The 15,385-nt window shown below is 39.3% G+C and overlaps 1 protein-coding gene across 8 annotated transcripts in view; it reads right to left on the reverse strand.

Annotated features, from left to right (window-relative positions):
• The window catches only part of SPAG9 (sperm associated antigen 9), a 141,307-nt gene that overhangs the window by 56,334 nt on the left and 69,588 nt on the right, over positions 1–15,385 (reverse strand). The gene's annotated exons all lie outside the window — the stretch shown is intronic.

The raw sequence follows: 15,385 nt of genomic DNA on the forward strand, positions 1-15,385 counted from the left end.
ATGGGTGAGTAGATGGAAGGGTATTAAAGAGTACATTTATCCTGAGGAGTGCTGAGTAATATACGGAACTGCTGAATCACTATATCGTACATCTGAAACTAATAGAACACTGTATGCTAACTGGAATTAAAATTTAAAAAAAAAAAAAAAAAAAGACTTTTTTATCCCTTCAACAGTGCCCCACAGCCCACTCTTCAACCCTACCCCAGACTCTGAGGGTTGTTTTTTTTCTTGTTTGTCTATTTGTAAATGATGAGAGGTATAGAATGTCACAGAATGTGAATGCCATACCAGCATGAGTTACCCACTGAAGAGGCTAAGTATCTTGGCCCTACTGACGAGCCTGAGTTCTAACACATGGTTAGAACCCAAGTGTTTACCAAAGACCTTCATCCTAGAAAATTCCTGCTATTATCAACTTCTGAGTTTATATTATACTTGAACTTGAAAAAATAACTGGTCAGCAACCAATTATTTTATTGCTAATCATCATTTTAAGAAACACACATATCCACAATCGATAATGATCCATTTACCAAAAGAAAATTTCCCCTGAGATTTTGAATCTATCAAAGGAAAAATAAAATAGTATACCCATGTTAGCATATGATACTTACCTAAAATGAATTTTCAGTGGCATAGGAAAGTCCTTATATGTTAAATTGGAATGAATATATATATATATAATGTATATATGACATCATTTATAACAGCAAAAAACTGCAAACAATGCTCCAAAATAGGAGATTAAGCAAACTACTTACAGATCCATAGAATAGTATGCAGCAATTAAAAACTGTGCTGCAGAAGGTTATTTACTGAATGGAAAATATTCAAAATATTTTGCAAAGACGCTGGGGATTAAAACAATTCAGTATGGGGGCGCCTGGGTGACTAGTCAGTTAAGCACCTGCCTTTGGCTCAGGTCAAGATCCCAAGGTCCTGCGATCGAGCCTCACGTCAGGCTTCCGGCTCAGCGGGAAACCTGCTTCTCCCTTTCCCTCTGCCACTCCCCCTGCTTGTGCCCTTGTTTTCTATCAGATAAATAATAAAATCTTTTAAAAAGTAAAAAATAGTAGTAATAGTTTGAGGTCCATTTTTTTCTTTTTTCTTTTTTTAAAGTAAGCTCTATGCTGGGGTGCCTGGGTGGTTCAATTAAGTGTCTGATTTCAGCTCAGGTCATGATCTTAGGGTCCTGGGATGGAGCCCCACGTCAGGCTCCCTGCTCAATGGGGATCTGCTTCTCCCTCTCCCCCTGCCCCCCCCACAAGCTCATGCTCTATCGCAAATAAATAAAATCTTTGAAAATAAATAAAGAAAAAAGTACGCTCTGTGCCAAACATAAGGCTTGAACTCATGACTGTGCAATCAAGTCACATGCTCCACTGACTGAGCCAGCGAGGTGTGTCCCTTCAAGTCTATCTTGTACTTGTCATTTGTCTCTCAAGTAAAAGTCAAGAAGAGAAATGATTTCCTCTTCCTCCCTTTCACCCCACCTCCAATGTCTAGTTACTTCAATCTTAAAAAAAAAATTACTTAGTGGGGCACGTGGATGGCTCAATGGGTTACATGGCTGCCCTCAGCTGATGACACTGCAGTCCTGGGATCAAGCCCCACGTCCAGTGGGCTCCCTGCTCCGTGGGGATTCTGCATCTCCCTCTCCCACTGTCCCGCCCCCTGCTCCTTCTCTTTCTCTCTCTCTCACTCTTTCTCAAATAAATAAAATCTTTAAACAAATTTATTTAGTAATTAAACAGTTCACAACATAAAAAGTTTGACAAAAAAGTCTTCCTCCCCAAATGCCTCTGTGGATCTGGGAGTACCAAATAAAGCAAACAAGAGAGCTGAACCTAAACCAGGAAAAGGACTGGGCCATCTTAGGGATTCTAAAGGTTTGGGACTATAAGGAAGTGGTAAATTAGGACCTGCTTAGAAGAAAATTTTAAATTTGTCATGGGCTATCCAAGTAACATGAGATTTATTTATCTGTAACTTACCTTTTATAGTTTTACCATATAAAAATATTTTATACTCATTAAAATAGCTGACTGTGTGGGTTGTACTTCTGGATCTCAGGGAGAGCTGAGGAGAGAAAAGCTCTGAAATTGAAAACCATTTTCAAAAGAGGCATTTCTCGTTGGTCTCCCAGGCAGTGGTGACATAATCCTCCAAAATTAGTAGGAAAGGACTGACATGACAAGTCTCTGCTACAGTGTTTGGTTGGAGGCACCGTATTCTTATATGGAAGAAATTATGTCATTCTGTTACTAACAATGCCTCCAACTAAGAAAGAATGAAGAAAGACAAATCTAAATGTTAATCTTTTAAAAGATAAAGTATATCACTTTTAGTCTCAACAGTAAGCTTGTAAGATACCAAGTGCAAAATAACAGAAAATTCTTGGGGCACCTGGGTGGCTCAGTCGGTTAAGTATCTGCCTTGGGGGACGCCTGAGTGGCTCAGTTGGTTAAGCGGCTGCCTTCAGCTCAGGTCATGATCCCAGGGTCCTGGGATGGAGTCCCACATCGGGCTCCTTGCTCAGCAGGGAGCCTGCTTCTCCCTCTGCCTGCCTCTCTGTCTGCCTGTGCTCACTCTCTCTGACAAATAAATAAAATCTTAAAAAAAAAAAAAAAAGTATCTGCCTTTGGCTCAGGTCATGGACCCAGAGTCCTGGGATTGAGTCCCCTCACCCCCAAAATCCCCGCTCAACGGGGAGCCAGCTTCTCTGTCTCCCTCCACCCCTCCTCCTGCTCATGCTCTCTCTTTCTCTCAAATAAATAAGAGTAAAAAAGAAAAGAAAGATGGTAAATTTTATTCTGTATGTACTTACTACATACAAAAAAGAAAATAGGTGTCATTACTTTTAGCTTCACTTGAGATACTAGTGAAAGCTATCTGGCCTTTGTGCCATTTTCTTACTGGCTTTAAATATGAGGCTAAAAGTCTATAAGCCTTTACAAAATATTTTCAGTTTTTCCATTCATCAAATGCCTCCCTCATGTGCTCAGTCCTGCACAGAATATTTATGTCATGTGTTGGTCAGCATCCTGTAACTATTTATGTTCTGAGAGACCATAAGTTTAACTAAAAAAGAAATTATGTAGGGACAACTTAGAAATGGGGGGAGTGGGGCCTTGAGGTGGCTTAGTCGGTTTAGCATCTGTCTCTTGGTTTCAGCTCAGGTCATGTATCTCTGGAGTTGTGAGATCGAGCCCCACATTGGGCTCCACACTCAGGGGTCTGCTTGTGATTCTCTCTCCTTCTCCCTTTGCCCCTCCTCTCACTCCTGCATTAGCACACTCTCTCTTGATCAATAAAATCTTGACAGAAGTAAAGAAAGGCTCCAGTGTAGAGTTTTCCTAAGTAGCCTGCCTGCCTTCACTTGAAATAAGCTAAATAAAGGGGCAAGCAACTCTATTACATAAGCCTGTTTTTTATGATTCAAAGATTTAGGCCTAATGAAAGAAAAGACAAAATTACAAAAACCAGCCCCATGCATCCCCACTCTAACATTTAGCACCTTTTATTTTAATTTTTATGTTTATATTTCTTTCCCCACAAGTAAAAGTAAAATGTCTAAAGCAGTGGTCAAGCTCTTTTGATTTACAACTCTATGGCATAACAGAACCACAAAATTCTATGTGTACATATATTTTCTGGAAAGTTTCATAAGTTGATTCCTAAAGGACTTTGTGACCCAAAGAAACACTAAGAACCCCAATTCTAGACACAATTAGATGAAATAAATCTAGATGTTAATTATACTGTAGGTTTGAGAAAATTCTGATTATTAAAGGAGAGGTATGAATTTCCTAACCCGGAGGGTATTTTTGAAGAAAGGGGACACTTTCACTGTCACAAATCAGCTAAGAGTTTCCATGGACCTGGATGGGTAGGGGACCTAACCCACAGTGAGTGGGGAAAAAGCCTTGTTTTTATATCCCTAATGCCCAGGGTATCAAGCCTGACATGAAGAAGGCTCACAACAGATGTTTGCTGACTAAAGCTAAACAGTGCCCTGACTGAAGCTTAAGAAATCTGTTCAACCAGGGAGACAGCCTACAGTATAATGACACACTGGGGCTGTCTCCAGGATACATACAAGTTATATACATTATGTCCTGAGGAAGGTATTTGTGCAAATTTGTGCAAGGGTATTTGTGTGTCCCCTACCTAAAGGTGGATAGATGGAAACAGGCTGAATTTTCATAGGATTTACTTATATTTTCTCTCCTTTATTTTATTGTTAAAGATTTTATTTATTTGACAGAGAGAGAGAGCATGCATGTGCACAAGCAGGGGGAGCAACAGGCAGAGGGAAAGGGAGAAGCAGACTCCCCACTGAGCATGAAGCCCGACATGGGGCTCCATTCCAAGACCCAGGGATCATGACCAACTGACCGAGAGGCACCCCCCTCTCCTTTATTTTAAAATGCTGTCTTTAGGGGAGGAGTAATTTACAGGTTACAGTAAAGAACTAGCAACCACCACAGAAACAATGTTTCTCTTGTATTTCAGTGAAAAACATCAGTAGTCTTTCAAACTGAGCACTAGATGTCTTAATAATAGCAGCTGAATATGTAACCAATAGTTAGTGGAGTTTCTATACTTTTTGTACGGTGAGTTGAAACACCATTCTCACCTCCTGTTCTACAGCCTTCAGTGGTTCAGGACTACTGCTGACCTGGGAAGAAAGAAAGCATATACAAGAGAAAACAAGATCCTGTATTTACTAGGTGTTAGCATATTTCTAAGTTATCTTTGGCTTGCTCTAGCTCTCAGGATAATAAGATCTTTGTAATCTACTATGTTAAAGTGAGGGTTTGGGGGGTTTGTTTTGATTTGGCTTAAAAATATCTCCTTCAGGGGTGCCTGGGTGGCTCAGTGGGTTAAGCCGCTGCCTTCGGCTCAGGTCATGATCTCAGGGTCCTGGGATCGAGCCCCGCATCGGGCTCTCTGCTCAGCAGGGAGCCTGCTTCCTCCTCTCTCTCTGCCTGCCTCTCTGCCTGCTTGTGATCTCTCTGTCAAATAAATAAATAAATAAAAATCTTTAAAAAAATAAAAAATAAAAAATAAAAAATATCTCCTTCAAGCTCCTCAAAAAGTTGAAAACAGAGCTACGCTATGACCCAGCAATCGCACTACTGGGTATTTACACTAAAGATACAACTGTAGTGATCCGAAGGGGCACCTGCACCCGAATGTTTATAGCAGCAATGTCCACAATAGCCAAACTATGGAAAGAGCCCAGATGTCCAACACCAGATGAATGAATAGAGAAGATGTGTGGTGTGTGTGTGTGTGTGTGTGTGTGTCTATATATAGATAGATATCTATCTATATATAGACACACACACACACACACACACACAATGGTATACTCTTAGCCAACAAAAAATGAAATCTTGTCATTTGGAATGATGTGGATGCAACTAGAGGGTATTATGCTAAGTGAGGTTAAGTCAGAGAAAGACAAATTACCATATGGTTTCACTTGTATGTGGAATTTAAGAAACAAAATAGAGGAGTATGGGGGAAAGGAGGGAAAAATAAAGTAAGACGAAATCAGAGAGAGAGACAAACAAGAGACTCTTAATCATAGGAAACAAACAGAATTACTAGAGGGGAGAAGGTGGAGGATGGGGTAACTGGGTGATGGACTTTAAGGAGGACATGGGATATAATAAGCACTGGGTATTATGTAAGACTGATGAATCACTGACCTCTACCTCTGAAACTAATAATACATTATATGTTAATTAACAGACTTTAAGTTTTTAAGAAAGTACAAGACACACACACGAAATAAGATAAAAACATCTCCTTCAACCCTCTAGTTTAAGAGATATGGTTCAGGGGCCACATGTCTTTTTTTTTTTTTTTTTTAAGATTTTATTTATTTATTTGACACAGAGAGAGAGACAGAGAGAGGGAACACAAGCAGCGGGAGCAGGAGAGGGAGAAGCAGGCTTCCTGACGAGCAGGGAGCCCGATGGAGGGCTCCATCCCAGGACCCTGGGATCATGACCTGAGCGGAAGGCAGATGCTTAACCAACTGAGCCACCCAGGTGCCCCCCGCCCTTTTTAAATACTTTAGTTATTTATTTGTGAGAGAGAGAGAGACTCAGTCCATGCACAAGCAGGGGGAGCACCAGAGGGAGAGGGAGAAACGGGCTCCCTGTTGAGCAGGGAGTCTGATACAGGGCTCCATTCCAGGACACTGGGATGACGACCTGAGCCACCCAGGCGCCCTGAGACAAATGTTTCTCTTAAAACACAAAGCAACCAGAAGCTCTAAATATTCTTGGTCTGGAAACTCATCAAAGTCTTCTTGAAAGATTAAAATATGGCTGTGGGCTCTCTGTTAATTCTCTCAAAAAGCCACAGATAAGCAAGGCATGATTCACTTTATAGAAATCAGACCGCCTCTCAAGGTTTGTTTATATGATCTCTGCTTCTGGGTTATCATCATCTTTAACCCTTCTCAACTATTCAATTTATCAAAAGCTGGTGGGGGGATTGGGTTGCTCGCTCTCTCTATAGAAATGGAAAGACCGCAAACACACATTTTTTCATGAAAAACAAAAAGCAAGCAGTAGGAAAATACTTAAAGCATACTGCATTTATCTTACAAAGATATTATGAGTGTGTATTATCTATGTGCATATGTAAAAGAAAAAGGTCTGAAGGATAGATACACCAACTACTCATAATGCCTGGGGGAAAGTAGTGGAATTTAGAGTTGGAGAAACTTTATTTTTGGTCTAGATTGTTTAATATTATTTAAAATTGGGAAACTGCATTAACATTTAAAAATGTTATCCTGGGGGCACCTGGGTGGCTCAGTGGGTTAAAGCCTCTGCCTTCGGCTCAGGTCATGATCCCAGGGTCCTGGGATGGAACCCGGCATGGGGCTCTCTGCTCAGCAGGGAGCCTGCTTCCTCCTCTCTCTCTCTGCCTGCCTCCCTGCCTACTTGTGGTCTCTGTCAAATAAATAAATAAAATCTTTAAAAAAAAATGTTATCCTGTTTTATAAAATATATGGACTCTGAGAACACTTACAATATCACTTCTAGTATCTGGCATAGTGGGCACTCAATAAATATTATATAAGGCAAAAAGAAGGTAATTTGTTTTCAACAGGTAATTATTAAAGTTATTTTTCCTATTTTAAAAGCTTGTTTAAATATTTAATATCAATAAGAATATAATAAATGCTTATGTTGTCAATTACTTCAAAAGAAGCCACCTTTGAAACATAGCTTTAAAAACCATCATTTTAAAATAGTATTATTTAGATACTTACCAATTTATGTTCTCAACAAACATTAGCATCACACACAACCACAGGCAACACACAACCCAGTAAATATGTCAAAAAGAAAAAAAAAATCTCACTTTAAACACCCACTAAGAAAGATCTGGTTCCAGTCCCCTATATCTTACAATTTTGTCAATTATACTTCAACAAAGATGAAGGAATGAATGAACAAGTGAATAAATAAATAGGGAGAAAATACTAAAAAATTAAAAGGAGTATACTTGCAACCATTTCTCTCTTCAAACCCCAACCCAGAGCTGTGGATGGTTCCTGAACTTATCAAATGAGGATATATGTGAGCAGTAAAGTTTACAAATAAAAATTGAAGTTACAGAAGAAAATCGTTATCCTTTGTCACAAGCAAAATCATGAAATATTAAAACATACAATCCATTTTTCTTAAAATTCTATTTTTATTTTATCCTATTCTAAACACAAATACAAAAATCCAAAAGGACATAATACACAATATAAATGAATGGAAAACCACAACATAAACATCAAAGAAAGAGCCTAGAAACAATCACATTTCAAGCAACAAGCATATTTAGTGCCTAGATATTGGTTCCTAAATACAAGAACCAAGGCTCCCGGGAGCAGCGACAGACTGTAGGGCTGGGACACAGAAAACACTAAGAGCCTGGAGCATCTTAAGGTGCCAGGAAAGTACTCAAAAAAGTATGGGGTATGTTGAAAAGATACATAAGTCTACCTGAAAAAGCTCCTGATTCCAAAGCTGGAAAAAAATTGACAGTCACATTCTATTAACAATTGCCTTTGTAGGAGACCCTTCAAAGAAGAAAAATATTTTGAGGGAGTATATATCCAATCTGTAGCCACTCATACACAGATCCATCTTCAGGCATGCGCAGGTGCATAAACACATACAAGTGCACACACATCCATGTGTGTATAACCTACAGAATAAAATCAATGTCCATGAGTTCAAACAAAAAAAGAAGAAAGGAAAGAAGGGCTGGAGGAAGGCCTCACATTTACAGAAGAATTCCACGAAGAAAATAGAAAATAACCATTGGAACATCACAGTAATAACTGTTAAGATCCAGTCACGGATACTAAAATAAGTGGATAAAAGTTTGAAGAAAAACACGATATTCGCACATTCTCGAAGTGTATCTACCAAGATACTTTAAAAAAAATTATTAATTTAGAGAGAGAGAGTGTGCACATGCATGCACAAGAGCAAGGGGGAAGGGCAGAGGGAGAGAGAAAATAAGAGAATATCAAGCAGACTCCCTGCTGAGTGCAGAGCCAGCTGTGGGGCTCAAACTCACAACCCTGAGATCACGACCTAGGCCAAAACCAAGAGTCAGAGGCTTAACCAATGCGCCACCCAGGCACCCCACCCCCAAGATCCTTATTAATTATAAGGGGAAAAATAGTAACTACAGCAGAGAAATCTAGCACACACCAGCTAAACCAAGCCGTCAAGGTTAATAACCACCACGAAGGCATATTGCTTCTTGTCAAAAATATATGATCTCAATCTAGTCATGAGAAATCATTGGAGAAGGTCAATCTGTGGGGCATTTTACAATATAATTAGCCAATGCTCCTTGTGCCCCAAGATCAAGACTGAAGAACTGTCGCATGTTGGAAGAAACCGAGAAGACAAAGCTCAGTGCAATGTGGGATCCTGGACTGGATCCTGGAACAGAAGACAGTAATAGGAAAAACTCATAAAACCCAAATATAAGCCTACAGTTTAGCTAATAATATTGTACCAATGTCAACTGTCTTAGTTTTAATAATGGTGTACACTATGGTAGTTAACACTTGCTGATGATGGGTGATGAGTACAAAGGAACTCTGCACTGTTTTTGAAACTTTTCTTAAAGTCTAAAATATTTCAAAAGAAAGTTAAAAAACTGAGAGCTCTAATGTTTTAGAAATGTTTAGTTACACATTTTATAATAGGAATCTTAATCACAAAAGAAACAAGAGTAAGTTTCCACTACTATAGAAATCCAAGTTTGGAAAAACTAAAGAAATAGGAACTAAATTGTTAGCCACAAATGGAGGAGGATGGAAAATTCTTCTGAACAAGAATGCTGGCTCTGTTTAGCCATTTCCTGTTCTGTATGCTAAGCACATCCCCTGAAGAATGCAGCACACATTGACCACTGGCTTTACATACCAAACCCTGCTGACAAGAGCTTCTCACAGCCTTCTACTCAAGTATTTCAAGTCATATGGTTTTAGAAGAACTCTTAAAATTCTGACAAGTAGGCATCCATCCAATTGCTTTTTATTTGAAATTATTTTTCTCAGTTCTAAAAGTCACATTCTACTAACAATCACCTTTGAAGGAGACACTTCAAAGAAGAAAATATTTTGAGGGAGTATATATCCAATATGTAGCCACTCACACATCCATCTTTAGGCATGCATAGGTACGTAAACACATACAGGTGTACACACATCTATGTGTGTATATGTGAAACTAGATGGTCGGGGCACCTGGGTGGCTCAATGGGTTAAGCATCTGCCTTTGGCTCAGGTCATGATCCCAGAGTCCTGGGATCGAGCCCTGCATCGGGCTCTCTGCTCGGCGGGGAACCTGCTCCCCCCAGCCCACCCCCGGCACCTACTTGTGATCTCTGTCAAATAAATAAATAAATAAAATCTTAAAAAAAAAAAGAAAGAAAGAAACTAGATGGCATCTGTGAAATCACTGGCAAATTGATACCAACCAAGATCTGGAAAACAGCATGAAAATTCTATGTACAGGATTCTTAAAATGATACCTAAAACACGTCATTCTCTTTCCATATCTGGACACAAGGAAGGGCCATCTGAACTCTAAACGTGTAAAGCGATAAAGAATTTGAACATCGCTGGGTGAAAGGACAAATGGGTTTTGGCAGGCAATTTGGCATATCCATCAAAATCTTAAATACACATTTTGATTCAGCAATCCCACTTACGGGAATCATAAATACAAGTATATAATTATGTATAATTCAATACGGCATTGTTTATAATAGCAAAGAACTAGGAAAAACTGAGGTGTCCCATCAACAAAGTAGACTTTAGTAGATCCTATGGAGGGAGGGATCTACTAAAGTTGTCCTTCACTCAACTAAAGTTGTCCTTCACTCCCTTATTTTCAATTTCTCTTTCTACTAGACTCTTGAAAGCACACAAAACAACCCAGAGTCTCCCATTCTAAGAGTAGCATTTCTACCACTCTCCTGACTCAAGTTACCCTTTTCCCTCTTCCCATTACAACCACCTGTCTTGAGTCCTAACACTTTCTCGTTCCTCCTTTTATGATTCATGTTCACTCCTGTTACTGGTCCTGCAACTTAAACCACACAAACCTATACCTACAAATTGACAAATTCAATCCTCATCGTACTTGACTTATCCATACCAGATGACCCTGCTAACAACGGCTTCCGTTCTCAAATTCTCTGGTCCTTTGAATATCTGAGGCCAGAGTCTTTTATGGTCTCTCTTCTCTGCCACTTCCGGCCAATGCTCTTCTTTCTCTGTACATCTTCTGCTTCTCCATTCCAGGTTGCTCCCCCATTCCCACTCTGTGGATGCTCCCCTCCTCATCTGCTCAAGCTCCCACACCGTATGCCTGGACTGCCTTTCCTTGGGGAAGCCCTCATCACCCTGATTAAGATGTAAAACCCTCATCACCCTGATTAAGATCTAACACCCAGGCTGCCCCTTTGCATGGATGTCCTTCAACTGCTGGGGCCCTGACTCTACACCAGCCTATCCCTAGATGGATATACTCCTGACCTTGCTCAGGTTATATATACCTGCCCCATCCCCACCCCACTTCACCCTATGGATACTTAACCTTGCTTTGCCCTACCAACCAGCTTCTGGGCTGAACTGTGCAGAAAGGAAAGAGGAAGGGCAGATAATGCAATACTACAACATGTAAGTAATTACAGCTTTATAGTAACCTTTAATATTTAGCAGGGCAAGTTCTTTTTCTTATTGTTCTTCTTCAGGACTGTCTCAGGTTATTCTTGGCCTTTTCTTCTCCAATTCCTTCCTTCTTTGCCTCTTATTTGTGAATATAATTCAGTTGGATGAACAATCCTACCTTAATGTTTTTTGCTCATTCCCACTTTTAGCACTTTTTTTTCCCCAAAGATTTTATTTATTTATGATAGAGAGATCACAAGTAGGCAAAGAGGCAGGCTCCCTGTTGAGCAGGGAGCCTGAGGCAGGGCTCGATCCCAGGACTCTGAGATCATGACCCAAGCCGAAGATAGAGACTTAATCCACTGAGCCACCCAGGCTCCTCCACCTTTAGCACTTTTATAATACATTTTAGACAGAACCACAGGGGTGACTCAACACAAGTTGCTTTTTACCTATTTCACTAGAGGTACCCCCAGTAAGACATCTCTGCTAATGATGCAATATAAACTCTTCTGCTTTCTACTGATCTCTAAACTAGATCTGAGGGCCGTTAATGGGGTGTCAGATGAGGCTTCGTGTAAGCTGTGGCATTTTGATTAGCCATCAAAGAAGGTTATTTCTACTAGTGGTGACCTAAGCAGGACATAAATATATATGTGGGAAAACTATAAAAGAATGCAAATGGATTCAGCAGCATAGAGTTCAGGAAAAGCGTCAGGGTCGGAGATTCAAATTGGTGACCAATATATGGAGGGCATTTGCAGACCTGAGCTACCCGGATTATGTAGAGAGAAGCTTAAAGCTCTGGGGAACTCCAACTGAAGAAGTCCAGGACCCATAAGGGGATGCGGTGTCCTGGGGGCAAAATGAAGAGAGCATTTCAAGAAGCAGAAAGTATTCAAATGTGTCAAATGATGCTACAAGGCAGGGTGGGAATGAGAATTTCCAAGTATATTTAGAGGGTAAACCTGACAAAAGGCATGTCAGCACAGTAGTTAAGACTGAAAGTCTCAAAGGAGAGAATGGGTGAAAACAACCATTTCTCAAACATTCCAGTCTGCCCCTGCCACAGGGCCTTTCCATGCACTTGTACATCCCTCGTGTCAGGGTGCATATCACCTTGTCCAAGAAGCCTTCCTTTTTGCCACCCTAAAGCAAGCATTCCACCCTACTTACTCTCGCCCCTTATCTTGCTTTTTTGAAACAGTACATCACACACACACGTGCATGCATGCACACACACACAGCAGTACATCTCAATATTTTAAATCTATTGCTTTATTTATTTGTTAATCTCTCCCAGAAGAATATGATACAGGGAGGCACAGTATGTATGAACACTTCTTTTTATGCGAACACCTTTCTAGATGCATCATTCCTGGAAGATTTTCCAGTACCTGAAGATACAATACCTTATAGGCTACAATTCTCTCACATTGAGAAATTTGCAATACAGCAACAAAGAAGGACCATAACATTACAATCATTGGCAAATCCCCTCTATTGCCACTCTTCTGGCACAAAGCTTCCCGTAGTTCTGTTTCCTTAAAGGTTATATCCCCATCATATGGTTTTCTCACAGAACATTTCACCTTAACCTTACCTCACAGGAAAATGTGCTAGTAAAATTAATCTTAATTATAATTCTCACCTTCAATTTTTTCATAACAAAGGCAAAGCATGCCCTAAATACAGCTAGGTCATCCCCAAAATTCTCAGAGAAATGGAAGTTGTAGAAAACTTTAAATCAGACTAGCCCACTTCCTATCACACAAGGACACCAAGACCAGTGGGTATAAGAGACATGGTCCATAAGTGAACTCTTTTTTTTTTTCTTTTTATAAGTGAACTCTTAAACCCAACTCCTAGCCTTTCATAAAGTTAGAGAAAGATGTCTGATTTATAACAAGAGGCCAGGTAAATATTAAAGTATGTCCTAATTATTAGACATACTTTATAAATCTGACTTTTGCTGTTTTGTTATGCACCACTCCGCTCCTAGGAATTCATAGTTGTTGAGCCTTTATCTCATTTAGTGGCTCCGTGATCGGAGTAGAGAAAGAGAGAGAGAGAGGATTTTATTCTAGAAACTCTCTGGGAAATACTTGTCTTCATATCTCTAAAGAGGATACAAATAAAACCTCTCGGGCTTAAGTGCATACTAACAATCTGTTAATCAGTTTATAACTTTCAATAAAGTTCTGTCACAGCATGTTGCTGGATTAAAGCAACAAGAGAATTATAATAATCTTCTCTTTAAAGTTCCTTTTTGGAATATAATTAAAATATAGTTACCATATGGTATACATTTTTGATGTACTAAAAATATCCCTCCTACTTAATTTTGTTTTGGGAAAGGGATATGGCAAGTAGGCGAATTGAGGGATGGGTGTTTTGGAAGACCTAGTAAACCTAAAGGCAGGTTTTTAAAAAGAAGCCAGTGTGGCAGGAGGAGTAAAGAATTAGAGCATTTCCTAGCAGCATCACTGGGGACTGATACTGAGCAGCCAGCTGCATGATTAGCTTCTCATAAACTGAGCAACAAAGAAAAGAGCGGGGGAAAGGGGGAGGTCAGTCTTACTGTTAAAAATACTTTTCAGGGGGCACCTAGGTGGCTCAGTGGGTTGAAGCCTCTGCCTTCGGCTCGGGTCATGATCTCAGGGTCCTGGGATGGAGACCCGCATCAGGCTCTCTGCTCAGCGGGGAGCCTGCTTCCTCCTCTCTCTCTGCCTGCCTCTCTGCCTACTTGTGATCTCTCTCTCTCTCTCTCTGTCAAATAAATAAATAAAATCTTTAAAAAAAAAAACAACTTTTCAGGGGGCGCCTGGGTGGCTCAGTGGGTTAAAGCCTCTGCCTTAGGCTCAGGTCATGATCCCGGGGTCCTGGAATCAAGCCCCTCATAGCATAGGGTTCTCTGCTCAGCAGGGAGCCTGCTTCGCCCTCTCTCTCTGCCTGCCTCTCTGCCTATTAGTGATCTCTCTCTGTGTCAAATAAATAAATAAAAATTAAAAAAAAATACTTTTCAGTGGGAGAAAAGCTATCAAATATTTATTGATTGCTTACTGTTTTGAGCACATTTCAAAAGGCAGTGAAATGATTCAAAATGCATCTACCTACTAGGGCTGACAGACCATTTATATTGTCCCAAAAAAGTCTTCCTAACATCTAAAACTAATTCATTCAACAAACACCTTCTGAGTGGCCACGACTAACTGCTACAGCAGTAAATAAACCACATGGACATTACTTTCTGAATGGAGAGAAAGAGACAAAGTAATTAAGTAAATGACTTAGTATTTTAAAAGTAGAAGGGCTATCTTTAAGCGCTTAGACCATAATAAGTACTTTGGAAAAAAAGAAAGGAAGAAAAGGAGATAAGATGTAATTTATTTGTATTCATTAGAAGTGGCCTGTTTTATGATAGATGTTATAATACAACAAGATTCTTTTATAATCAATATTCTCTTTACAAAAATCGACTTTATAAGATATAGAATATAATTTTAACTTTTTTAAGTTTATGTATGTATACATATATATGTGTATGTATAATGTAATCTCTACACTCCCATCATGGGGCTCAAACTTAAGACCCCAAGACCAAGAGCTGCACGCTCTTCTGAGCCAGCCAGGTGCCCCAACTTTAAATACTTTTTAAACTATTAGTATATCTTCCCTCTTAGAGTATATTATTAATTATACTTATATTTGATGGTATGTTCTTAGTCAAAAATATAATATATAATGAACTAACCCTAGGCCTTTTTACCTAAACACAATACTTTTGGATATTGCTTTATGAAGAGGTTTGAGGGGAAAAAAGAAAATCACGTTTAAAAAAAAAACAAAAAAAAAACGAAGCCTTACTAAATTGTGAAGCTTCCAACAGTGAGCCAAGGATTTCTGGTACCAATGATTTTAAATTCTAAAAAACATTATTACATTCACTAGTTATCCCACTTAAAACTTGTATGACCAAATAAATATCAAATAGAAATTCTGGTAATTAATGTTATTAGTATATTAATCAAGATATAAAAATGTTTGACTTTGTTTTCCTATATAACTTGAAAAAGAATAGTAAAAACACAACTCTTTGGGAAGAACTCATTTCCAATTTAAAAGAAAGGCAAAAGATAAATAAAAGGCATA

The sequence above is a fragment of the Lutra lutra genome, chromosome 16, assembly GCF_902655055.1.
Source record: "Lutra lutra chromosome 16, mLutLut1.2, whole genome shotgun sequence".
NCBI classification, from domain to species: Eukaryota; Metazoa; Chordata; class Mammalia; order Carnivora; family Mustelidae; genus Lutra; species Lutra lutra.